Below are 25,663 nucleotides of genomic sequence, written 5' to 3' on the forward strand. Positions count from 1 at the left end.
ATTATTAGATGCAGCAAGCATGCAAGCAAGGATAGGGTAATTCCATCTTGACCTGCTTATGAGCTTTGGGAGGTCATCCCTTAACCATAGGGTTTAGGTACAGATGGATACAGAATAGGTGTGTTCTTATAATCTCCTGTGCAGATGTTTGACGTTGCAGTCTAGCTGGGACTATAAACCATGTGCAGAAGTAAAAGCGTTGTTATCATCATCACCATCAGTGTATTTGCATCCTGCTTTTTCATGGTGAACTGGCCGATAGCTCATCTGGGTGTGAAGCCAAAAATTGGGAGTTTGATTTTGTACTGTGCTTTCTGGGAGAAGCCCCAACCTGGGTTGCCATGAGCAAGCTACGCAGTCTCAGGGTACCCCCCCCCAGAAGAAGGGAATGGTAAACTACCCAAAAGTTGCTTATAATTACTATTAGAAATACTTCCATAATCAAATGTAAGATCTGCAGATAATTTAATAACAAGTTGAAGTCAATATTTGTTGTCGTTACGCGCTGCCAAGATGCTTCCAATTTATGACAACCCTATGAACGAGTGACTTCCATAATGTCCTGTCCTTAACAGCCCTGTCCAGCTTTTGTAAGTCAAGATTTAAATAACCCTATTGACAGGTTGAGAATCTCAATAATGACTTATTGAGAACTGCATAATGGAGAACATGGCATAATGGAAAGTCTATGAACAGTGTATAGGTACATCTTCCAAAGAACTGTGACCAGCATGGTGGTGGAATTTCATCTCCTTCAGCTGTGACTCCAAGCTACTATTTTGTTCCTTTTGGCAGCATTTTTAATGCACTCTTTAATGCACCCACATGAATGTGGAGATAAACAAGATATTTCCATAAGGTCAGCAGTATGTCGTTGGAAGAGAGGTGTAACAACATTACACAGCCCACTAAATAAGAAATGGCTAATCTCCATAGCAATAAATCTCTCTCTCTCTCTCTCTCTCACTCACTCTCTCTCTCTCTCTCTCTCTCTCTCTCTCTGTGTGTGTGTGTGTGTGTGTAATGCCATAGCTTTTCATGTAAATGTTTCTTTGTTTCTCCCTTTTTTCCTATGACTGAAAACACTGCAGTAAAATATATTTTCCCCTTAAGAGTCGGCTACTTCGTACTAGTCTCAGTTCTTCTGTGCCCCTGTGAAGAATTAGAATGGAATTAATAATAACAGGCAGATTAAAATAAACTTTCTTTTTTCCCTCCGTGTTATCATCAGACTCCACTTCTAGAAAAATCCGCACTTGGAGCAACTTCATAAATTGAAAATAAATACTACCATCCTCTCTTTCCGAGATTGCCGACTTTGCAAATGGATTGCTAAAAATCACAGTAAAGGGAAGAGATATTTTCTTCTGAGTCACTCAGCTGGAAATACAATTTTGAGCAAAGCAGAGCGGTATTTTCTATTTTTCACCCCCACTATTTCTATTTCACTCAGGCTGATCAACACCTCTGGGGACACAGTATTTCTAATTCCACTCGTTCCTTTGGTTTGATCCACTTTCTTCCTTTTCTGTTTCTTTTCTTTTTCAATGAATTCCTGACAAGACCAAGAAGGAAGGAAGGAAGGAAGGAAGGAAAAACCTTATCAACCCCTCCATTGTTTGTCTTCAACAGCAAGTTCAACTGTACAAAGGTATGGGATGTTGGACCTGAGAATGTAATAATGATAAAATTTATTTATATTGCGCGGTATACCAGAGTGCATTCCAATAGTCAAAAACAGTTCAAATTCAACCATAACATAATTACAATGATAAAAACATACAGTAAAAATTATCATTCCATAAGGCAATAACAACAATCAAAATAACTATAGTAACAATATAATAATTTAAGTACAGAGTAGGGGGAGAAGTGCCTCAGAGAAGTAGCTCAGGGTCTCAACTGAAATTTGATTTCTTCTGTTTTGTTAAAAACAGGAGCAATAAAATGCATTTTGTATGTTCTAGAACCTTAAATCTGTGCCCTTTTATGTATTATATTGTAATTACACTCTTCCACTAAGAACATCTGGACAGTTTACTTGGTAGTGACCTGCCACTCTTTCCTTACAACTACATGTCTTTGGCCACTTAATGAGATTCAAGAATAAGGCAGAGGTCTTGCCGTATGAGTATCTGGCTTCTATGCCATGATGATTCTCAAGGATTAAGGGAAACTTTATCCACCTATCCTTGAGAAATTTAATTCTTGTTTAAATGCTAAAACAAAAGCAATCCTCGGTGGACCCAAACCAAGTTCTTAGTTCAAACCAGAGTGGACATATTGAATCAATAGGACTTACACAAGTGTCAAATTTCCAAAGGGCCTTAGATTTAATGGTTATCATCTTGTTGCATAGTTCTGCCTGTGCAACAGGGGTAACATCACTGGCAGGAGTAGATAGCTGCTAATTAAAGAGATTTTTTTTTTTTAAAAAAGGGCTGCATACAACTTTGTATCATTGTGCATGAGTCGCACACACTCTGAAACTGGAAAAAGAAACCCTTTAATTAGTGGCGTGGTAGTGGTGGTGATGTTGATGTGACTCCCATTGTTCGGGCAGGATACTGACCAAGAAATCTAACCTACTTGGGTCTAGTCTTTTGGCTCTGGGCCTTTGGCTTCCTTTGAAATTCCACTATGTGGAAAAACTAAATATATATTTGCTTCAAATTTGAGTGCAACTGTGAACTGTAGACCATGAGAGATCTTATGGCTGACTAGGGGTAATGGTTGATCAAGACTAGCATAGAGGAACATTTCCCAAAAACATTTATTCCTCTAGGTTTTGGGAAGACGAGTTTAGAATTCTAGAATTCTCACAATACTAACGCCCTGCTAAGGCTTTATTTATTCTAAGCATATGGAAAGAGTTGGAAACATGGTTCCACTGAAGTTGCATCCACCAATCCTGAAATCCCAGGTTGCCAGAGAATGTCTGAAAAGGAAGTGTGTTCAACCAAATGCGGTTGACTTCCCTGGAAACATTGTGAGTTCCGGAGTGAAGAGGCAGACCTGGAGGTCCATGGTGGTGGATGGGTAAAAGACGATAATCTTTCATCATACTAAAGATGCATGAGGTTATATTTCCCCATAAGATGTTTTACTATTTTCTTCTGAAAATGAATTGTTTTACCCAAAGATATGGAAATGATTATTCACTTTCAACAGCAGCAAAGATGGCTATAAGTTATAAACTGGGGTGGGGGAAAGCAAGTGAGATATTAGCAGCTGATGGGTTGCCAAGAGAGATGGGGGCAACTCACCATTTTGGTGAGTCATCCTGCTTTGCGAGCCGTCAAAAGTTGACGGCTTACGAAGCATGAAGCTGTCCCCATGAACTGACGAAGCACAAATTTATCCATCGATTCATGGGGGGGTTACAAAAAAATGACATGTGACACCACCCCCACCACCCCACGCCGCCGCCTGCCACCCCTGCCGATGCTCCCTCGCCATCCCCACCAACGCCCCCCCCGGCTAAGGCAGGCTAAGGAAATCCCGGCTGCCCTTTGCAAAGATGGCAGCTGCAGCTTCCCTACCCTAAATGAAGCCACAGCTGCCATCTTTGCAAAGGGCAGCCAGTGTCCCTTTCTACAGGCCATGGCTGCGGAGACGGTTGTGGTGATTAAGGTGCGGGTGTTGGTGGGGCTGGCGAGGGAGTGGCGCGGTGGGGGCAATGGCTAATGTAGGGAGAAGAAGGGGGTGGAGGATAGGCTGTGGGGGTGGGTGGCTGCCTATTGGCCTGCCAATTAGTTGATCGCTGGCTGGTAGACAGAAAGGAAAAGCCATAGGAAGAGACAGAATAAAAATGGGGCAATATTCGTCTCTTCGTATTTATCGGGGTTTCTGGAACTGATGAATATGAAGGAACGAATATTTAATGAATCAGCGATTTCTGACAAATATTGCGATCCGTTTTTTAATTCGTCCTGATGTCTAGTTGCCAAGCATCTAGTATATGGCATATAATACCAAGCAAGCTGTTAATGTCTAAGTTAAAGAAGGGAAGCAAGCATTCATTTTATTAAGACGTTTGGCATTTTTATTATAGAGCTGCAATCATAATACCCAGTCAAGGCTGGCTGGGTCAGATGAATCGTTTCTCACCATTATAACACGGAGCATCATGCATCTGAAGAATGGGTCTGCAGTGCATGAATACCCTATAAAATTTATCAGTCTTTAAGGTGTCACATGACTCTTTGTTGTGTTTGATGCAATACATGTAATAATGCAGGGTATATAACAGTGAGCCATGGAAGACAGCCCATCTAGGAGAAGGAAAACTCCGATTCCCAAACCTCTACTGCCTTGTGGCTATATCCACTCATGGGAAAGGCTTCAGGAGTTAACCTCGAGGCAAAATCCGGAGCTGGAGTCCCGAAGGCAGCATGTGTCATTCTGCCAACTCCTGCGACATTGCTGGAACCAGTTGTATTGGCTCTTGCCTTTCCATTGGACCATTTCAGCAATGTGGAGAGGGGGGATCTGCTGCTTGGGTAACAGCCTATCCTCCATATTACCTTACCTGGGCTTCATGCTCTGGAGAGGACCCTCCTCGATTCAGAGCATGTTACCATAGTCTCTCGAGACTGAAGGATGCCTATGGATATGGATAATAGTGGGCTCAAGCTCCAGAAAGCCAGATTAAGGTTGAATATTTGGAAAAATGTCTTAATTATTAGAGCAGTATGACAATGGAACCAATTACCTCAGAACATGGTGAATGTTCCAGTGCTGGAGGCATTCGAGAGAAAATTGGACAGCCATCTGTAGACTATGTCTAGATGGGCGGCATATAAATGCAATAAATAAATAAATAAATAAAAATAAATAAATCTGTCAGCTCTGCTTTGATTTGGATTCCTGCCTTGAGCAAGAGGTTGGATTTGATGGACTTATAGACCCCTTCCAACTCAGTTATGATGTGATGCTATGATAATAGCCTAACATGGCTATCCTACTGGAAATTTCAGAAATCTGAGTCAGCAGAGGAGAGTTGCTTGGAGTTAGTGGGAGTTGTTCCCTCTCAACCCTGTCCTTCTAGGGTGTGTTGTATTGGCTGGCTGGCTAGTGCAACATGGAACAGTATTCAGCTACATGCTAATTTTATTTGTGTAGAGTAGATTCCACATGTCTACTCCAACAGATGTCCAACTTAGGTCTACCACTTTCTACTGACAGCTGTATAACTTCAAGGCACAATTAACAGAGGATACTGCTATGCTATCTACTTAACATCTTGTGTCGAGCACATGCTTCTTAACAGGTGCAGTTTTTCTGCATTTGGAATTTGAGTGAATATGGGAAATCCTGACATATTAATAATGAAAGGTAGGTCATTTTCCCCCCCCCCCCCTTAGACTGGCTGAATAGCTCAGTGGTTTAGGTATGCTTGGGAGTTCAATTCCCCACTATGCCTCCTAAGGGAAGAGGCAGCTTGTGTGGCCTTGGGCAAACTGTACAGTCCGAGGGCATTCCCAGAATAAGGGTAAACCACTACTGAACTATGCTGGAAAGAATCACCGTAAGTCAGAATTATCTTGATGGCATAACTTGTTGTTATTTTTTAATATTATTATGTATCAGATGTATATGATATAGGAAAAAACCATTGTTGGTATCTGTATAAAGAACACTAAATCTGAAAATGGCTCATGTGTTAGATTATTTTCATATGGCCTTTATGTATTTTGTATTAACATATTGATTTATTTCTACTTTTTATGCAATTATTGTTTTTATTGAAGAAAACTTGCCGTATTGCTTATGGCATAGCAATGCACTTTGTATTTGTACAATTTCGAATGGTTGATCCAACAATAAATTTGCTTTTGTGGTTTAAAAAGTCACATTTGCATAGTTCAACATGAAATGTGAAAAGCAACTTGTAGAGTTACTGTAGGATGAAAAAACACTGCTTTTCTGTTTCTTGTTCATTGATTGCTGTGAGCCGCCCAGCGGCATTGTTTCAGCAGTTATTCCATTGCCCAAGGGAAGGTGGGAATCGTAGGCTCTGTCCGTGACAGAGAATTCTCAGCACTGTTACAAACTACCGGTTCTAGGATTCAGGTGGGATGGGTGAATGTGAGAGCTTACAATGGTATTGAATTAGTGTGAAATTATGGCAGAGGAATCAGCATAGTCATTGGAGTTGCAACTGCATTATGAGTTAAAGGTAAATGTTCCCCTTGACAATTTGACCAGTCATGTCCGACTCTAGGGGGTGGTGCTCATCTCATAGAGCTAGGGTTTGTCTGCGGACAATCCTTCCGTGGTCACGTGGCCAGCGCGACTAGACACAGAACGCTGTTACCTTCCCACCGTGGTGGTACCTATTTATCTACTCGCATTTTTGCATTCTGCATGCTTTCGAACCGCTAGGTTGGCGGGAGCTGGGACAAGCGACGGGAGCTCACTCTGTCACATGAATTCGATCTTACGACTGCAGGTCTTCTGACCTTGCAGCACAGAGCCTTCTGCAGCTTAACCCACAGCGCCACTTTAAAATCGGAGCAGGCTCTTGGCTCGTCTATATTTATTGGTGTAGAGATATGCTGTATGAACTGGTCCACTGTGGCTTTATAATCTGGAAGAAAACATCAGGTGCCAGTTCAGGGAAACATGTTGGGAAAGAAAATTAGCTGATAGGGTCAAGATCTAGTCATGTATTTTGGTATCCAGTGCTGATGGAGTTGGGACTTTTTTTGCCTTCTTCCTTCTGCTGAGGGTCTAAAGGTAAAGGTAAAGGTTCCCCTTGACAATTTTTGTCCAGTCGTGTTCGACTCTAGGGGGCGGCGCTCATCCCCGTTTCCAAGCCATAGAGCCAGCATTTGTCCGAAGACAATCTTCCATGGTCACATGGCCAGTGCGACTTAGACACGGAACACTGTTACCTTCCCACCGAGGTGGTCCCTATTTATCTACTTGCATTTGCATGCTTTCAAACGGCTAGGTTGGTGGGAGCTGGGACAAGAGACGGGCGCTCACTCCGCCGCATGGATTCGATCTTGCAACTGTTTGATATTTTGACCCTGCAGCACAGGCTTCTGCGGTTTAGCCTGCAGCGCCACCACGTCCCTCTTCCTTCTGCTGAGGGTCTATTTGGTGCTCAAAGGTTTGCTCCATTCTTTGGCCTGCAGGAGGGAGGAGGCCAGCAATTCTGTTGAAAACAATAGAAGTACATGGTTAGATCCTGGCCTAAATGGATGCTGAAGTACGGATGGTGGAGTTTATCCCTTTCAGTTTCGCTCCCATTCTATTCCCCCACTCCCATTTTAGGTTTGTTTCATCCTGTTTCCACATCATTGGGTGTATAAAAGTAAAAAAAAAATGTTGCATGGGCATCATGTTTATTTTCTTACATATGTTTTTTTTTTTTTTGCAAGGGCTTGTCCAATCTATGCATTTTTGTAAGTAACTTCCTCAAACATAGTGCCTTTTAAAAATAATATGTGCATTTGTTTGCACACGTTTCCCTGATCCATTGTTTAAGACACTATTGCTTATATACACTTACGCCTTTGCACTTATGTGTAAGTAAAAGGATTCTGCCCACTGATTGGAATCGTGCCTTGTAAAATTCAGAAAGTGGAAGTTTTGATGTATGACTCTTTTGACTAAAGTACAGATTCCGGAGGTGCATTTTAAGTAAGAGTGCAACACCATAGAGAGGAACACCAGCTTCTCTTCAGAGGTTTAAAAACTGGGTTCTTGATAGTTTCCACTGTTAAAATCAATATGACTCTCTGTTGTCATCTACACCAATATAGTTAATTATCCTGTTGAAAGAGTACACAGCACTTCACAATTGTTTTAATTTTCACTGGGAACCCAGCCCCATCATATTAGTACTGCCCTCTTCCCTTCATCCTCTTTTCAGTTTTTTTTAAAAATGACATAGTATTTACCTGATATACTGCTAAATTTTACAGGCATGATTTTAAAAAATAGATCCGAGGAGGGGAGACAATATGTGCCCAGTTAAGGGGAATTATCTGGCTATAATACCATGTGCCACTGAAGATGTCTTCATCGACCATGGCATAGGACTAGAGTCACCCAAGGAATGAGGGAAGATCTATTAGTATGGAGTTAGTTTTTGGCCAAATTTAATGGTATATCCTTCTGGAGAGGGGAGGTTGGGTTAAAAGCTGATTTCCAAGTCCGTTCAGATGCAGCAGGATCTTTGGGATTTGGTATTTACTTCCGAGGAAGGTGGTGCGCAGGCACTTCGCCTGACAAGTGGCACCAAAATGACATTTTAGAATTCTTCCCAATAGCGGATGGGCTTTGGCTATGGGCCGAAGAATGGTCAAATTCAGTGGTCCGATTCTGGTGCAACAATCAAGCGGCTGTTTACATTATAAAAAAACCTCACGTCACATTCAGAATGGGTCATAACGTTGGTCAGGGCATTTACATTGCGGGCATTGCAGTTTAGTGTGCTGGTGCATGCCCGGCATGTGCCAGGTCTGGAAAATAGGATAGCTGATGCATTGTCGTAACAACAGATCGACCTGTTCAGGGAGCTAGATCCCAGAGCCAGGGAGGTTCCTGAAGTACTGCCCCCCGGAGGTCTGACAAATTGGCCCTGGCTCCAAGGACAAAGAAGGGTTATTCAGTCATGAGTATAGAGTTCCAGGAATTCAGAAAAATTTTCAGCTGGTTGAATATCTACAGCAATTTATGGTGCATTTAAATAGAAAGGGACTGGCTCCAGGAACCATTCAGGGCAAGCTTTCTGCTCTTGCCTATCCTGCAAAAAAAACAATGGATCTGGGGATTATTTGGGGAACTACCACACAAGGAAAATGACAGAAGGGTGGTCTAAGGGGAGGGGTAGGAGTCAGGACACAAGGATCCCTATTTCACTGCTCCTATTAGAGCGCTTATGTAAGCAGTGGACGCTATTATGTAAGGATGATTATGAGAAGGCCCCTTTCGAAGCAGCATCTCTGATAACGTTCTTTGGGGCTCTTAGGATTAGTGAGGTAGTTGCATCAGGAAAGGGGGATAACCCCAGGCTAGCCCTTCAATGGCAAGACGTTAAGGTGGAAGAAGGAAAGGTACAAATCCTCATTTGGCGATCCAAGGCCCATCAAGTAGGTAAGGGTACACAAATTAATGTAGGGCAGTGTAGCGTAAGCAGCATATGCCCCGTTAGAGCTACACAGTTATATTTGAAGGTCAGAGAGCAGTACCCAGGATATTTTTTTCCAGCTTACTGATAGGTCGCCTCTGACGAAATATCAGTTTTGGAAATTAACTGACTTAGTGTTAAATAGAGTAGGCATACAAGGTATGAGATTTGGTACCCACTCTTTCAGAATAGGCACAGCTTCTACTGCAGCTGCTATGGGTTACAGCTCAGAGGAGATCAAGAGGCTAGGCCGTCCTCCAGTTGCCGTAGATATGTCAGGACATTATCTAACGTATAGGTAGGGGCCTGGTCTGGTTATGTCTCCACAGGTCCTCTAAGGTCAGTGAGACGAAGACACATTGCAATAATCGGACACAGTTATATACATTGGGCAGGGCTTTATGCTGCTGCATCCCCAAGGGGGAGTGACCTGGGCCTCGGGGCCGGTGCACAAGTTATATGGAAAGGACTGCGAGGCATGCAATGGATCCACCTGTGCAGGTTAGCGGCCTTTGGCCAGTCGCCGCCAGATATATTGGTCGTACACCTTGGTGGTAATGATCTAGCCAGGCATCCTGGTAAGGCTTTGATTTTGGACATTATTCGAGACCTGAGATGGTTGAAAGACAGGTACCCTGCTATGTGGATCGTCTGGTCCACGATCGTTCTGCGATTGGTGTGGAGAGAGGCCAGGTTTATCCTCAGCATTAACACAGCTTGCAGGAATGTTAACCGTGAGGTCTGCAGAGCAATCTGCCGCGGCCTTGGATCGGTGACTGGTCACCGAAGGATCCAAATGGATAGGCCTGAGGTTTTTTGGAATGATGGAGTCCACCTGACCGATTTGAGTTTGGATGTCTTCCTTGAAGACATCCAGGGGGGTCTGCTTGCTGAGCTCGAGAGGCTCGATGGCGGGCATTGGGCATAGCTTGGCTAGTCCCTATGCTGTGGCGGGTAGTGCAGAAAAGACAGGCATTTCTTGCTGAATCCCACTGTAATATCAAGTTAGCTAACAGCACATCGGTCCACCCAGCACTGCGGATCATGCGATTACAGCACTTCGGAGGAAAGATGTGCTGGGCCACCACCGGACCAACAGTCATCAAATAAAGATGGCTCAAGGTCTGGGGGTGTTTATTAGCGGCCAGCTGGGTTCCTGCTGTCTTTAAGACCGCGAGAACCTGGGGCCGGGGACTTGCCCGTATGATTACTGATTTATCTGTTTCCACACTACCCCCTTTGCCAAATGATTGGCAAAAATTTTTGAATTACAATAAATAATGTTTGGCCCATATTTTAATCCATATCACTTGTCTTGTGTCTTTATATCAGGATTGGGGGGCGGGCAAAGGATTTGGGCGATTTTTGCTGCACGGATTAACATCACTAAGTGAGGCATCACTCTGTGTGTGTGTGTACACACACACACACACACACACACACACACACACACACACACACACACACACACAGTGGTGCCTTGCTTAGCGATGTTAATCTGTGCATCAAAAATCGCTGCTAAGCGATTTCATCACTAAGCAATATTAAAAAGCCCATAGAAATGCATTAAAACCTGATTAATGCATTCCTATGGGCTAAAAACAAACCTTAAAGTGAAGATCCTCCATAGGGGCGGCCATTTTCGGTGCCTCTAAAGCAAGGCAAAACAGCGGGTGGCCATTTTGTTTACCCGGCGGCCATTTTGAAACTGCCGATCAGCTGGCCAAACTGATGATCGCTTCCCTGCAATCATCACAAAGCGAATTTTCCCCATAGGGACCATCGCAAAGCGATCGCTCTTGCGATGGCAAAAAGTCAATCGCAAAGCGATTTCAACGCTATACGGAGCGATCGCTATGCGAGGCACCACTGTATATATATTGAAATTATTAGTTTACCATAGAGATGGGGGTATTTGTATTTCTATATGAATATGAATATCCCGGTGCAGCTGGACTTAACAAGGGTCCGTCCACTCATGCGTCCAGCGGTGGCGGCCTCACTCATCCTTCCAGTCACTCCCGGAGTGCTGTTCTCTTCCCACATGGCAGCCGTGCAGGGAGACTCGTCCTCCCTCCCCCTTCCTAGAGTGGTCAGATGATCAGGAAGACAGCGGCATTTTAGGCACAATTGGAAGGATGAGTGGGGCCACCACCGCCAAATTCGTCAGTGGATATTCTGGTCCCTGGGGCCGGATCCTTGTTAAGTCCAGCTGCACGGAGATATTTGCATATGAATATGAATACCCACATCTCTAGTTTAAAGCCATTAAAAACACCTTAAAACACTTTTTTAAAAAAAATCCCAGAACCCAACTAAAAATGTGAAGCATCCTGAAACCAAATTTTCTTCATTGCTCGATTCAGTTATCAAAAGCCTGTCCATGTAGGACTTCATTCTTAATAATCAGCACATTGAATTGGGCCTGGAAATGGACCAGTGAAGCTATTCCGATGGGGGAATCAAAGGCAAATGTGAACCAAATGCATCTTTTCTACCTTGTCCCTGATATTTAGACTCTCAGCTGTGCTTCTCCTTCACACTTGGGCATAGCTGAATTAGTATTTTAACTATGGGCAATAGGTATTGTTTCCCTTGCAATCCATTATTCGCAAGGAAAGTTCCTGCATGAAAAATCTCCCAACTATTGCTGTTGAAGTCATTGTGGAAGCGGTAAATTTGCCATTGGAAAGAGAAATGAGGATTTAACAAGGGTTCCCTCTTTGGCCAGGCTTCGGTGCTTTTGCTCTGTCAGGAGCTGCTTGCTTTGTAAGCTATTGCATCTTGTAGGTCTACCGGTGTCAGCTCTATGGATCTGGTTTTCTTTTCCTTGTGTGATAGAAAGGCATTGCTGTGATCCGTGGTATCACTGCAAATGTCAACTTGCAGGCTTTCATCACAACAATGTAGTCCTATAGTCTCAAGGCAAGTCAGAAATGTAGGAGGCTGCACACCCAGACTGCAAAAGAACACAACATGGCAGCTAGTTACTTTGGATCATATGACAGGCGGATAAAGGCCAGTATAGCAGTTAGTGTACTCCAAGTGTAGTGTAGTAGCTGGCATGAAAAACTAGGACTCAGGAGATGTGGGTTTACTGGCTGGCAGACTGCAGTTCCGGATGGAGGGTGCAAGAGGCACTGTCTTGGGAGAGAGCCAGTGAGCGAGGCTTGGCTTTTTTGACTCTTGATAGCAGAGGGTGCGTGGGCGCTTCGGGGGCAGGCAAGTCGGGGGCCACAAACTATCATCTGGCGGGCCGTAAATGGCCCCTGGGCCGCATGTTTGAGACCCCTGATCTAGAGTACTGCATCCAGTTCTGGACATCATAGTTTTAGAAAAATGAAGACATTGGAGCAAGTTCAGAAGAGGGCAACAAGGATATTCAGAGGATTGGAAACAGAGTCCTATAAGGAAAGACTGAAAGAACTGGGCATGTTTAGTCTTAGAAAAAGAAGACTGAAGGGAGATACGATAGCCTGTGTAGTCATTAGAATGCTGAACTGGAGCTCAGGCGAGGGGGGGGGCGGTGTCTCTTACTAGCTGGCTGTGAAGCTTGGTGACTTCTGGATAGTCACAGCATCTCAGCTTACCTGACCTCACAGAGTTGTTGTGAGAGTTAAAAGGGGGAGGAAGAGAGCCATGCGCACTGCCCTGAGCTCGCTGGAAAAAAAGCAGGATATAAATGTAATAATAAACAAGGAAATACACAAGGAAACAATAATAATACATGGATGAGGTATATAAGAAAAGAGTGTATTTTGTGCCACAGGCCAACAGATAATACAGCATTCAGATAATATTTAATCATCATCATCTTAGAACTGCAGAGCTGGAATCACTGAGTCCAGTCCTTGCCAAGGAGGCACAGTGGGGAATTGAACTTCAGACTAGAGATGGGAACGACTCACCATTTTGGCGAGTCGTTCCACTTCATGAGTCGTCAAAAGTTGATGACTCAGGAAGCACAAAGTTGCTCCTATGAAGCGATGAATAATGAAGTTATTTGTTGATTTGTGGGGGTTTATTAAAAAAAACACACACACACACCCCCACACTGCCACCCCACCATTGCCACCGCCACCCTACTGCCCCCACCGCCATATTGCTACCGGGCTGCCCTTTGCAAAGATGGCAGCTGCAGCTTCCCTACCCTAAATGAAGCCACAGCCACCATCTTTGCAAAGGGCAGCCAGTTTCCCTTTCTACAGGCCGCAGCTGCGGAGGCCTGATGGAGACCTGGGCAGCGGCGGTGACGATTACGATAAGGGGGTGTTGGTGGGGGGCTAAGGTAGGGAGATGAAGGGGGTGCGGGGTAAGCTGTGGGGGTCGGTGGCTGTGGGGATGGGCGGCTGCCTATCGGCCCGCTGATCAGATGATCGGTAGCTGGTAGGCAGAATGGTGGGTTTTGCTTTTTGTTTTTTAATTATGAAGGATTAATAAAAATGGGAAAATATTCGTCAATCTGTATTCATCGGGACTTAAAATTTGGCAAATACGGATCGATGAATATTTAACGAATTGGCTATTTTCATTGAAAAAGCTGATCCATTTTTATATTTGTCCCCATCTCTACATCTGACCTCTGGCTCCGCAGCCATAGACCTAAGCCTCTGAGCTAAAAGCAGTCTAAAATTGATCACTACAGTTACTTTTGAGAAGTAGCCGCCTAGAGTGGTCAAAATGACTAGATAGGCGGGGTATAAATAAATAAATAAATAAATAAATAAATAAATAAATAAATAAATAAGTGGAAAAAATGAAGGTTCCTTTTTTGTAATTATAACTACAAGTAATTAGCAGCTTTTTGGGCAATGTAGCTGTGATTGCACTATTTTCCTTTTCAAAAATTAACTGTCTTAGGTTCTGCATTTCCAGCAACAAGAGCAAGACATGAGTCTAACCCTTCGGGAGAACAGAGACAGATGGGAATCTAGAAAGTTCCTGTTCCATATATAATGTCCCATGCACTTTGGTGTGCGCACACTGAAGGGTTAGTGCAGGAGAGAGGGGAAGATCCATTCCTCTACTTTGGCAAAAAGTGGGCAGAGTGAAAATCCAGCTGTTCCCAATGAGAGGGCCACATCTTTTGAAAGTGAAGGGCTGCATAACGACACTGCCAGGAAACCTGAAGTCGGGAGGAACAAATGTGATTAATATCCTGAGCCCATGAAATTGAAAGAGGACAATACCAAAGAGGAAAGAATAGCCACCTACTTTCCCCTTGAACTCGCTCCCCCCTGAAAAAAAAATTAAAAGAGGAAATAGAAGCTCCCCCAATTTAGAAACAATTCACATTTCTGCTTCTCCTCACCTTTAAGCTAAATCAAGTGAATCAAGTCATCCCAGTACAAAGAAGGCTGTGAAAATAATGTTTGAGCTGCAGAAAAAAAAATCTTTTTAAAGTTTTGCTTTAAAAGAAAATGGAATAAAATAAAAGCTATCTTGAATATTCAAATTGATTAAAGTATTTCTTCCATTTAAAATTATTAAACTTGGCTTCTGTTTTTTTCTTGGGTTTTTTTTTTTTTGCATCTGTGTGCCATGCTTACTGTTAGACTATAATAGGATATACTGCTCAGTGATGCTTTGAAGCAAAAATGATGTCTCAGGAACTCATTAAAGACAAAATCCTATCAAAACTAGGGCCCTGTATGAAATTAATATAATTTGCAAATCATCCCCCCCCCTCTACAGACTGAGACTTTGTAACTTGAATTTGTGATGCAGGCATGAAAAGAAAGCTATCAAAAAGTGAGCGTAGTGAAAGATAAGGAAAGAAGTTTTCTTATCTATAAATCGGAATGCTTCAACATTCATGACATTAAATATGTCTCAGATCTACACCTTTAAAAAGATTGTGCACATATATTCTGTGCAAGAAGAAAATGCAAGAGTCAAGTATGAGAAGAGAGGTAGCACCCAAAGCTATTTGGAGCTGAGTTGTGGAGATGGGTAGAGGACCGTCTTATAGTTTTCCTGAATTCTGGAATTCTGCCCATTGAATGAACAAAGGACTATCAACTATGTATAGCACTGCTTGGCTAGCTTCTGTGATGTCCTCAACATATCCCCCTCACTCAATGATTGAAGTGTTTTACAAGTACACCTTTCAATAATACATAACAGAACAGAATAGAATAGACGTACCACATAGGTGTAATTACACGTATTACTGGTGGGATCCTGGGACATTTGCTTCATGTGAGCTATTAAACCGCAGATGGCAGCTTCCTAGAGAAGTACTCAGAAGTCGACCCACCTTTGCTCACTCATGGATCCTCCTGGACCAGGAGGGGTAAAGAAGGGCTTCCTGTTATAGTTGAGCCTTATTTGAGCAACATGGTCTTCCTGAGCTCTGGTGTGTTGCTTTCATTCTTGATTAGGATGTGGTCTTGGTTTGCCCTATGGTGGTTTTCATTTGCTTTTTGATCCTACCTTCTGATTTGTGTTCTCCTTCTGACTAGTGCCTTTACCCTTAGGGTCTCGGCTCACCTGCCTAGGGTGGCCACGTGAAATGGAGGAGATGGCTCCTGCTCTTTTGACTGGCAGAAGAATGTTCAGCTGGTCAAGTTTGTTCAACAGCTAACACAATGTCTACCTTTAACACAACCGTTCACATCTATTGCCATGCCCTGCTGACATGCCATTCCCTAATATATGCATGTGTGCAATGCACCTTGCAAAGACAGACTCACTTAGCTGGCAACAGATCTTCTTCCAATTAAAACGCCACACGTGTTCTTTTGTATGGATGTGCTCTTGAAACAGCTTATCTTTCTACTGCGTTTTAACGTGGTAACATATTGTGTTTTCATACGATTGTGTTTTTTATTTGTAGATGCATTTTGGACTAGTTGTGAGAGACCTTGGGTTCCACATTTGGGAGGAATCCAGGATAGGCTGTAAATCAAAGAAGTAAAAATAAATAATATTTTGCAGAGATGGGTAGAGAATTTTTTAAACATCATTTCTGCAACTATAATACCTTGGCAAGCATGGGCCCTAGCTGAAGTCTCAGAGAACCACTATTAATATAATTTATCTGGGCCTTCAGTCAGGAAGAGACATTTCAGGGAAAGCTACGTTGGAGAAGGATAACATCTGACTTTATGGCATGAGGCGGGTTTAGATCTTGGGACGACATCCTTCTCAGTTCCCAGTGATGCCAGGGCGCACTGGCTCAGTACCAAGCGGAATGCATGTACTGTATGTTGCACTTGTACAACATTGGCATGCCAACAAGCCAGGTGCAACAACAGAAGAGGGGCCTGGGGGGTGTCTGCCCAGGGAATGGTAACAGCTGTAGCTGCAGATGCTTCTATCTCAATGAACTGGTCTGTGAAATAAGTCAGCAGTAGAAAGGAAGAGATGCAATTACAGCTAAACGAGGCAGGTTCTAAGTCACGCTCAGCTCTTTTCACGTAATAGTATTGACTATGGAGAGGCAATAGAAAGTACAGTGAAACAGGAAAATGGAAGGCCAGCTCTTTAAGGAACTAAAGTTCTTTGATATATCATTATGCTGTGGGGCTTATGCTTGAGGGTGAATTCTTCAACACTTTGAAACTTTACTTTTTTGGCACTACAACTCAAAGTATCACACCTCCAGGATATCGCCTGACAATGAACCCTGAGCCAAGCAAGTCAAAATTACATTTTCTCATGTTCTTGTTCATATCAAAATGTTCTAGAGGTAGACAAGAAATGCTCTTCTTCAGACTGTTGCTTTTCATGTGAGCAAACTGTTGGCATGCGCCTCGTACACTGAATAAAGATGTCAGGGTGTCTATCTGTGTATGTAGAAGTAAATGCTGCATCAAACCATTGTCTCTTGCATTTTTCCTAATTAAAAAAAAACTATGTAAGGAAGAGTTACCTACCTGTTGAATGGCAATATGGGAGTAGAACCTTATTAGCAGCAGCAGTAGCAGCAGGCTGGCCTCCTACATCAATCAGAGAAGAGCAGTTGAAGGATTTTTGAGGATCATCACCACCATTCTATAACTGCAGAGCTGGAAGAAACCTAATGGATCATTGATATTGTATAGGAGGCACCGTGGTGAATCAAGCTCCCAACCTCTGGCTCTTCAGCCAGAGACCTAAACTACTGAGTTATCCAGAACCTCTTAGAACAGTGATGACGAACCTATGGCACGCGTGCCACGAAGCCCATTCTTCTAGCATACAACAAACCTTTTGAAGTGGCTGCAGCTGGGATTCCCCCTTTCTCTTCCTGTTCTGGGTCCTTTAACTTCCTGTCCATCCGCATGATTTCCCCTTTTAACTTCCTGTCCGTCCCCATGATTCCCCCTTTAACTTCCTGTCTGTCCCCATGATTCCCCCCAAAACTGCCACTTCCTGTTCCGGTTCTGGTCTTCCGGGAGGCACGGCAGCCACTGGTTTCTTCCCCACCCCCTCATTTTGGGCACTCTAGCCGAAAAAGGTTTGCCTCCACTGTCTTAGAGTCTGGAAACATGAGGGAGTCACAGGCAAAGTGGAAACATGGGGTGAGGAAACAGACAAACCACAATGAGCAGGACTAACAATTCCAAGCAACTGCCAGAGTGAGAACAAGGCTTATTACAGTCCATGCAGAGGAACATTTTATGGACTAAATTGGCTGAGTATAACTGAGGAAAATGTTGCCACATTGAAAAGCAGATGTTCTTATTTTGGATGAGCAGAAGATCCATTCACAGGCTCAAACAATAGTAAAAAGGAAATGGTAAGAGCACTTTTCTTATGTTCTGAAACAGCAAATATACAAATACATGGGTGCACACTCATGCTGCCACACATTAATATTGTTGCCTAAACTGTAAAACAGAAAGCGAAATGGGTAAGGAACGCTGGAAGAGGAAAATGTGAGTCCTGGACACTGTGGTTTATAAATGATTCCTCCCCCCCACCACCACTACCAGATAAGATTTTTTTAACTTTTTCTAAATTTTTAATTTTTCTTTCAGTTTCCCAAACCCAAGTGCTAACACAGCTAAATTAATTGGTTATTTCACAAGACATGCTCCCTCACCAATTTTCATAAAATATATATCACTGGGCAAGTTTGACTTTAATGAAATACTGATTCTTTGTTGCCTCTCATGAGCGAGAGAAGAAGGAAGGGAAAAAGCAATCAATACTGTCTGAAACAGACATTACTCATTAAAATTCTACACTGACAATACAGGCCGAGGTTCTCACTTAGGAGACCGGCAAAGTGTGCTGGGAAACGGCACTCGCCTATTGTATTTCTTAAATACTTTTCTTGTATGCTGTAAACTTAGCGGGTGTCATTTCCTTTTGAGATGTCTTTGATTAGACGGCAGGTAATGTCTTGAAGGGAGTCTGTCTCTCTGTGTGTATCATCGCTTGCCTTGTTTTTTTTTTCCTTTTTGAAAAAAAACAACCACCACCACCCACCAGCCAGTCCTTCATCCAACATGGGGAGTTGTCTCTGCAGAACTCAGCTGTTATTTTTAATGTGGAATGTGGAATATTAAACTGTTTATCTTGTTATTGAAGCCATAAGGAGGCTCTTTCATGTCATCATTTCTATTTTATTTGGTTTTCAATGCCTTCATTAACTTTTCATAAGAAAGATCTGTAATTTACAGCTTCAAAGAATTTTCAAATGTAAGTTTTAGGAACGACAAGTCAAATCATACACACGCAGACCAATCCGGTATTACCTCCCTCCCTCCCTCTTCCCTCCCTCCCTCCCTTTCTTCACGTAAGAATCATAAGGCAGTTATCTCAAACTTTATAAAAAGAATGCTTTTATATTCAGGGTGACCTGAAGGTCAAAATAGGTCGATCTATGGAAGCATGGGGGGTTGCTGATGAATTTTTGTTCCATGAATCCACAGTATAAATTTTTGAATTAATTCTGGGCATTAACTTGTCCAGGGATTTGAAGCATGTTGATTGATACTGGAGCTACACCAATGTCTTTGACATCCTGAGTCTATAAACAGGTCGGTGGGTGTGTGTGAAAGGAAAAGAAAGGAGGAGGGAACTCATCCTCGCCACAGGGACCATTTCCCCCTTTTTCTTTTATACCACAAGAAGAGGCCCTGTTTTAGAAGATTGGCAGACTCAGTCAGAATGTGTAAAATCAGTAGCACTTTGATGTACATCATCACGTTGTTTCATTTTTCATCTTATTCTGTCCAGAACAGTTTGCAAATACTGCAATTATTTCTTAGATCAGATGGATGGGGTTTTTAATGGGGTGGGGGATGAGACTAGTTCAGTTTCAGGACATCATGTTTGTCCCATTGATTTCAAATGCAAAAGAGAGGATCATGGTTGGTAGCATGAAGAACACAGGACGAATGATGTTGTGTCAGATCAAAGCCAGGTCTACTCTAGCATTCTGTTCCTAATGCTTCTAACTAAACTTCTTTGTAGGAACTACAAGTCAGAAATTAGAATTCAAGGACTTCATGTGTTCTGATACATAGTAGTAGTAGTAGTAGTAGTAGTAGTAGTAGTAGTAGTAGTAGTAGTAGTAATGAGCCACCAAGTTGGAATTGACTTATAGCAACCCTAATAGGGTCAGACCCCAATAGGGTTGACAAAGAGTCAGACACAACTAAATGACTAAACGACAACGACGACGAATAGGGCTTTCAAGGTGAGTGAGATATTTAAGAAGTGAGTTTTACCAATTCCACAATCTCAGTGAGTTTCCATGCCTGAGTGTGGATTTAAACCCAGGCCATCTCCATCCTAATCAGTCACTCAACCCACTACAGCACACTGGATATCCATTCTGAAACCTACAGGCTAAAATTAGGACCTCCAAATCCCAGTTACGTTGTCGACTTCAGGGATGTTCCATTTTCTGAAATATTAGAGCCAGACATATTAGATTGAGGGGAAGATCCCTGCAGGGTCACAGAAATAAGGCAGGCAACGCTTGGGAAGGGGGCGGACTTGCTTCTGAGTGAGCTGATTTGGGAAATGGGCACAAGAGAAATCTGGATTCTTAGGCCTGAAATCTGGATAAAACCGAGTTAAAGTAGATAATATGGGGACATGTGAGAGGGCCTTCTCTGTGGCAGCTCCCGGATTGTGGAATGCTCTGCCTTGGGAGACCAGGCTGGCCCTCTCCCTTCTTCCAGCTCTTCCTCTTCCAGGACTGCATCCCCATGAGACTTGCCTCCTCACCTGGAGACCTGGAGAAACATAACAGTTCCCAAAAACTACAGCCAGACCAGCGCCCTAGAATGTTGTGTCCTACCAGCGCTACTCATAACTGTGATGCATCCCAGTTCCTTATGAAGCCTAGGTAACTGGGAGGCACCACAGGAATGGCCTGCTCTTCATGGAGTTTGGGGCCTTCATAACATGAATAATTTGCCTGATTCGTGTCTTGAAGGCCTTAAACTCCACGGAGAGTAGACCATGCCTGTGGTACATCTCGGTTACCTAGGTTTCATGGGAAGTTTATTTTCTATGATAAATTACAGTGCATCTCATTTTCTATGAAGACTAGAATGAACTCCACAATAAGGGTCATCAACCTCTGGTCCGTGGCCCGGTGCCGGTCCATGGGCTTCCTGGAACTGGGCCATGGATACAGATCTTGGCCCCCCCCGCAGGCCTATGTGGTGGGCATGTCACCCCCATGGAGGGGGGTTTGTCACGAGCACAACACTCCCCCCCCGTGAGCACAACACACCCATTGTGTGAGCATGACATGCTCCCCCCTGCACATGGCGTTTGCTCCCCCCAGCTGGTCCGCAACCCCAAAAAGGTTGGGGACCACTGCTCTACAACACACATTCTCAACAGGGGCCATATGGTGTTCTAGTGGGCCCTGGCACATTGGAAGGGAAGGGCACAGACCGGAAACAGTTCCTCGAGGTTTGTTACACAATTCTGACTCCGCTTATATTTATCTCAAATTGTGTTCATGGCCGTGGCCAAAAAAGGTTGAGAATGGCTACTCCACAGTACCCTGTACCAATACTGACCTGGCAGAAGCCTTATTACAAAGAATGCATAAGGCCAGCATTATGCCAAAGAAGATCTAACTTCAGCATGAAATGCAGCTCCTCTTATTTTGCCTTTTGTTCTAAACTTCATGGAGAGGGACGTTTAAGAGCAGGAATGAACAAGTTCTAGAACTTCAAGGCTTGTGCGTCTCCCCATGGAGCTCAGAAAGCTGCACCCCAGCCCTCCTCACGCCTCCACATTTCATCAGTATTTTTTACTCCAAATCCTGGAGGTTGGCTTTTATGGTTAATTTTGTAATGTGTTTGACACTGTCTGGTAAGCATTAGACCCAGAAACGATGCTTTCTCAAAACAAGTTGTGATTCCTGCTCACTTCCCCTTTTTAAAAAAAGACACCTTGAGGCAAAAACAACTTGTGGGGGACGAAACATGGTCCCATTTCCCCTTGGGGATGCATGGGGGGGATATTAAATTAGAAAGAGGAAACTTTCTCAGTATTGTTTCCCTCGCTGTACCTCCGATTATGGAATACTTTCCCCTGGGAAATTCTGACACTGATGAAAACAACATTGTTTTCTTTCGATCCTGAGGTTAAGACTTCTTTCCCCTCTGGTTCACTCAAGCTTTAAAAATCTTTATTCTTTTAATCCCTGTCGGTGGGTTAACCCCTGTTTTGTTTTCTTTTGAAGAATTTCCCCCCCTTTTCATTATGCAGGCTGTTGTATTGCTTCGTTCTTTAACCTCTGCTCAAATTTCATCATATTGTTCTACTTTAAAATAACTGTGCAGCACCTAGTGAATCTGTTTGAAAGGTGTCTTAGAAATCCAAATGAACCTCTCTTTCTTTCTTGGTCTCTTTCTAAGCTTGGAAAAGTTATTGGGGTGGGGCTGTAACTTTAAGAATCCCTCACTGGATTGCCACTGGAGGACACTGGGAGATGTATTCCAGAAAAGAGGTGTTTATTCAGGCTTGTTGTCTATCCATCCATGCACCTGCCCACCCACCCACCCACCCATCTAACCACCAAGTCCTCCCATTCTTCTGGGGCAGGCCAGCAAAAATGACCTTGCCTTCAAGATCGGGCAGATTTCTAATGCAGCTGTTTCTATCTCCAGCAGAATATTTCTTTGCCCAAGCATTTTCCTGATCACCAACTTAAGTCAGTTACTCCTGGTGATGTTATTGGCTTTAATGAAATGCTTTATTATTTTATTGCTATTTCAAGGTTTTGTGACTGGGTTTTATTGCCTTTTGTGGAGATTAAACTGCAATATTGTAAACTGCTTTAGGGTTATTGGGAGGAAAAACTATTTAGAAATGATTAGAAAGGAATGGATCATTTTCTGACATCTGGTCCTGACCTGCAATGAAAGCACTCCGGGAGGCTACCCACTTTGCCCCCCAGGTTTTAAAAAAATGAGGATGAGAAAAAGCAAGCTGGCCTCCTACATCAACTGGAAAAGAGCAGTGGAAGGGTGTTTGAGGATCATTAGGAACATATTATAACTGCAGAACTGGAAGGGACCCTATGGATCAGGGAGTCCAACCCCCTGTCAAGGAGGTACAGCGGGAGAATTGAACTCCCAACCTCAACCTAAAACCACCGAGCTATCCTTTCCCCAGAACATCACTTGGTTGTGAATGCCAGTTGGCTTTGGACTGTAGAATCCAATGGGGTATCAACCACTCCTGCCACAGACATGGAAGAAGAAAGGCCACCATCTCCACATGTTCTTTGGTGGCCTCATCAGGTCCACTGCTACCCATTCTTTCCCGCCTGTCTTCTCTCCCTCTCCTTTTCACTGCCTTGTGTGTCCTCACCTCTCCACTGCCTTCACATGCCCCTCTTTGTCATTGCTGTGGCCCATGCCTTGGTCAATTGTTATTATTTCTGTTACTTTTGGACTGCAACTCCAAGAATGTGAGCATGGCCAGGAGACAATGGTACTGGTACTCCAAAAAGTATTTCCCCCTACCCCGAGCTCTGTTGTGACCCCATAGAGACAGTGGTAAATTCCGGCACAGATCATCCCTTCCTACTTATGCCAAGGATGGTGGGAGTAGCAGATTCCATTCACTAGTATTAGAAAAATGTGCCCCAAACATCACCTGTGAAATGTGTTGGAATATAATTCTCATCATCTATAAGCCAGCAGGGTACCAGTTATGCTTATCATGGTGCCCGGTTATCATGGGAAATGTAGTCCAGTTCATTTGGAAGGTGTTAGAGGGCTGCAAGACAGAATTATAGGAAGCCTTGTACACCTTATTTTCAATGAAATAAGCTGAAAAGTACTTCCCCCCTCAACAGTAGCATTATTTTTTTTTTAAAAAAAACCACTTTCTTCTAACAGTGACCTAGATTACATGTCTTAGAGTTTTATAATGAAGAGACAAGAGGAGCTGCCTTTTTGTTTTAATGACGATAATAACCGTTAAAATGGTGTAATTATATTTTCCATTTGTAAAACACGTTTCATCTCAAGATCTCTGGGAGATTTGTCAAACTCTAATTAAGCCTTTCTACAGAGGTACATAGACTTCCACCCGAGAAACTGAGGCACAGACAAATGAAGCAAATATATCTCCTTCCCTTTTTGTCTAATGAGATAAAATCCCTTTGCCCACCTATTACCATTGCCTGGCTTTCCTGCAGATTGATTAGAGCCGTTGAATCTGAAAGCCTGCTGCTGGAGTACATGTGCAGAGAGTAATCACATCATGCACTTTTGATCAATTGTAGGTCAGCACTGATATCCCTGTTCTCCTATAGTGGGTTTTGTGACCAAAGTGGTCCCTGGTTTAGGACAGACATTTTGTGGGTTTTATGCCCTTGGTTGAGGATAGGATTTGGTCCCAGACTCCCCTGACAATTTTTTTTCCTTTCGATAAAAAAGGATACCGACACTCCCAGAAACCACCAGGATCAGAGCTTCATGTATCAAAAAGCTCACAGGTCATCCTTGCCTACTTTAACACCTCCAAATACCCATTTTTCAAAATGAGACATGGACTTTTGTCTACTTCTGGTTTCATTTTCTCTGTTTTAAAGGAATGTTGCCAGTCCACGTGGCCCTCAAAGGGTCCCATGGATAGGGGATTGCCTTCAGATCCATCCAAATGGCCCACCTCCTGGTTTTGTGTAATCTGTAAAGCCCTAAATGGCTCGGAGCCAAGCTATTTCGGGAACTGCATCTCCATTTATGAGCCTGCTTGAATGTGGATATCATCAGGAGAGTGGTAGAATATACCAGATGGGCGGGATATAAATCGAACAAATAAATAAATAAAATAAAATAAAAATTCCCATCACCTTCACAGGTGCATTCAGTGAGAACATGGGAGAGACACTTCTCTGTTGCTGATCCAGACTCTGGAACTCCCTCCCACAAGAGGACAGACCAGCCCCATCTTTGTTGTCCTTCTGCAAGCCTGTGAAGGTCTTTCTCTTCAGGCAAGCTTTCCTTGAGTGAATGGTTGCTGAGTGGAGTTTTTAAAATAGACTGTTGTACCTTACTGCACTGAATGTGCGTTGGTGTTGCTTATGTTTTTTGGTATTATATTCATTGACCTTTTTAGTAGTGTGCATTCATTGTTACTGATCTTAAATATTGCCTTTTAAATGTTGCAAGCTGCTTTGGGTCTTTTTTAAAGAGAAAGTTGGGTTAAAAATATTTTAAATAAATAACAAAATTATTCATTCATGTGGGCAAGGACACTTTTTATTTGTGTCATTAGTCATTGCAAGACATTGTTAATTACAAGTACCATATTTTTCCATGTATAAGACGGTCCCCACTTTTCTAATCCAAAATTAAGAAATCTTAGCAAGTGTAGGGGGAAAGGGATAACAGCACTGCAGAATCGCTTTGATCTCTGCTTTCCCCTCCACTTGTTTTTCTTCTCTCCTCAGCTTACTTCTGTGTATAAGACGACCCTAAATTTTTATTCTAAAGATTTTAGACAAAAGTATAGTCTTATACATGAAAATATATGGTATCTGGATCATTGTTCTTTAACTTGAAGCACTTTTAGTTTTTTGGATGGCAGATTCCATCACCCACAATGGACATGGACAATGGTCAGAGACAATATTAGAGTTAATCCAAAAAATCTGGATTGCACCAAACTAGGGGAAATTACTCTACATGTCTTTTGCATTGTATATATTCCTGTATATAACTCTCTGACAGAAAAGAAACTACCTTTACTATGTACATTGCGGCCAGCTTCCTTATAGGTTTCTGGAGGCTATCATGTGCATATGTGCAGGTGTGTGTATTTCAGGTCTTAGTGTTGTTTGCAGAATCCTTTTGTGTTTGTTTCCATCATTCCAATTTTATAAATCCCTAAGTAATCATAAAGGTAGCACATGCTTTCTGCACTCTCTGTGCTAAAGGATGTTTATTTTGGGTTCTGTCCCACACCCCAGCTGTGAAGCTGGGTCATGAAGGAGAGTGGGGCTGACCAGAATTCTCATCTAAAACTGCATGTTCAAAACCCCTCATCTGTGAACACTACTTCTCTGCATGAAATCATCAAAATCCTTGGAAA

At 43.0% G+C, this 25,663-nt stretch overlaps 2 long non-coding RNA genes across 2 annotated transcripts in view; one reads left to right on the top strand and one right to left on the bottom strand.

Annotated features, from left to right (window-relative positions):
* LOC144584457 (uncharacterized) overlaps nucleotides 1-25,663 on the bottom strand; it is an 855,455-nt gene that overhangs the window by 320,953 nt on the left and 508,839 nt on the right. The gene's annotated exons all lie outside the window — the stretch shown is intronic.
* LOC144584459 (uncharacterized) lies at nucleotides 1,569-25,172 on the top strand. The gene is made up of 2 exons (XR_013538722.1): nucleotides 1,569-1,651; nucleotides 24,431-25,172. It is a non-coding gene; the product is annotated as an uncharacterized LOC144584459 (long non-coding RNA).

Source organism: Pogona vitticeps, chromosome 11, assembly GCF_051106095.1.
Source record: "Pogona vitticeps strain Pit_001003342236 chromosome 11, PviZW2.1, whole genome shotgun sequence".
NCBI lineage: Eukaryota > Metazoa > Chordata > Lepidosauria > Squamata > Agamidae > Pogona > Pogona vitticeps.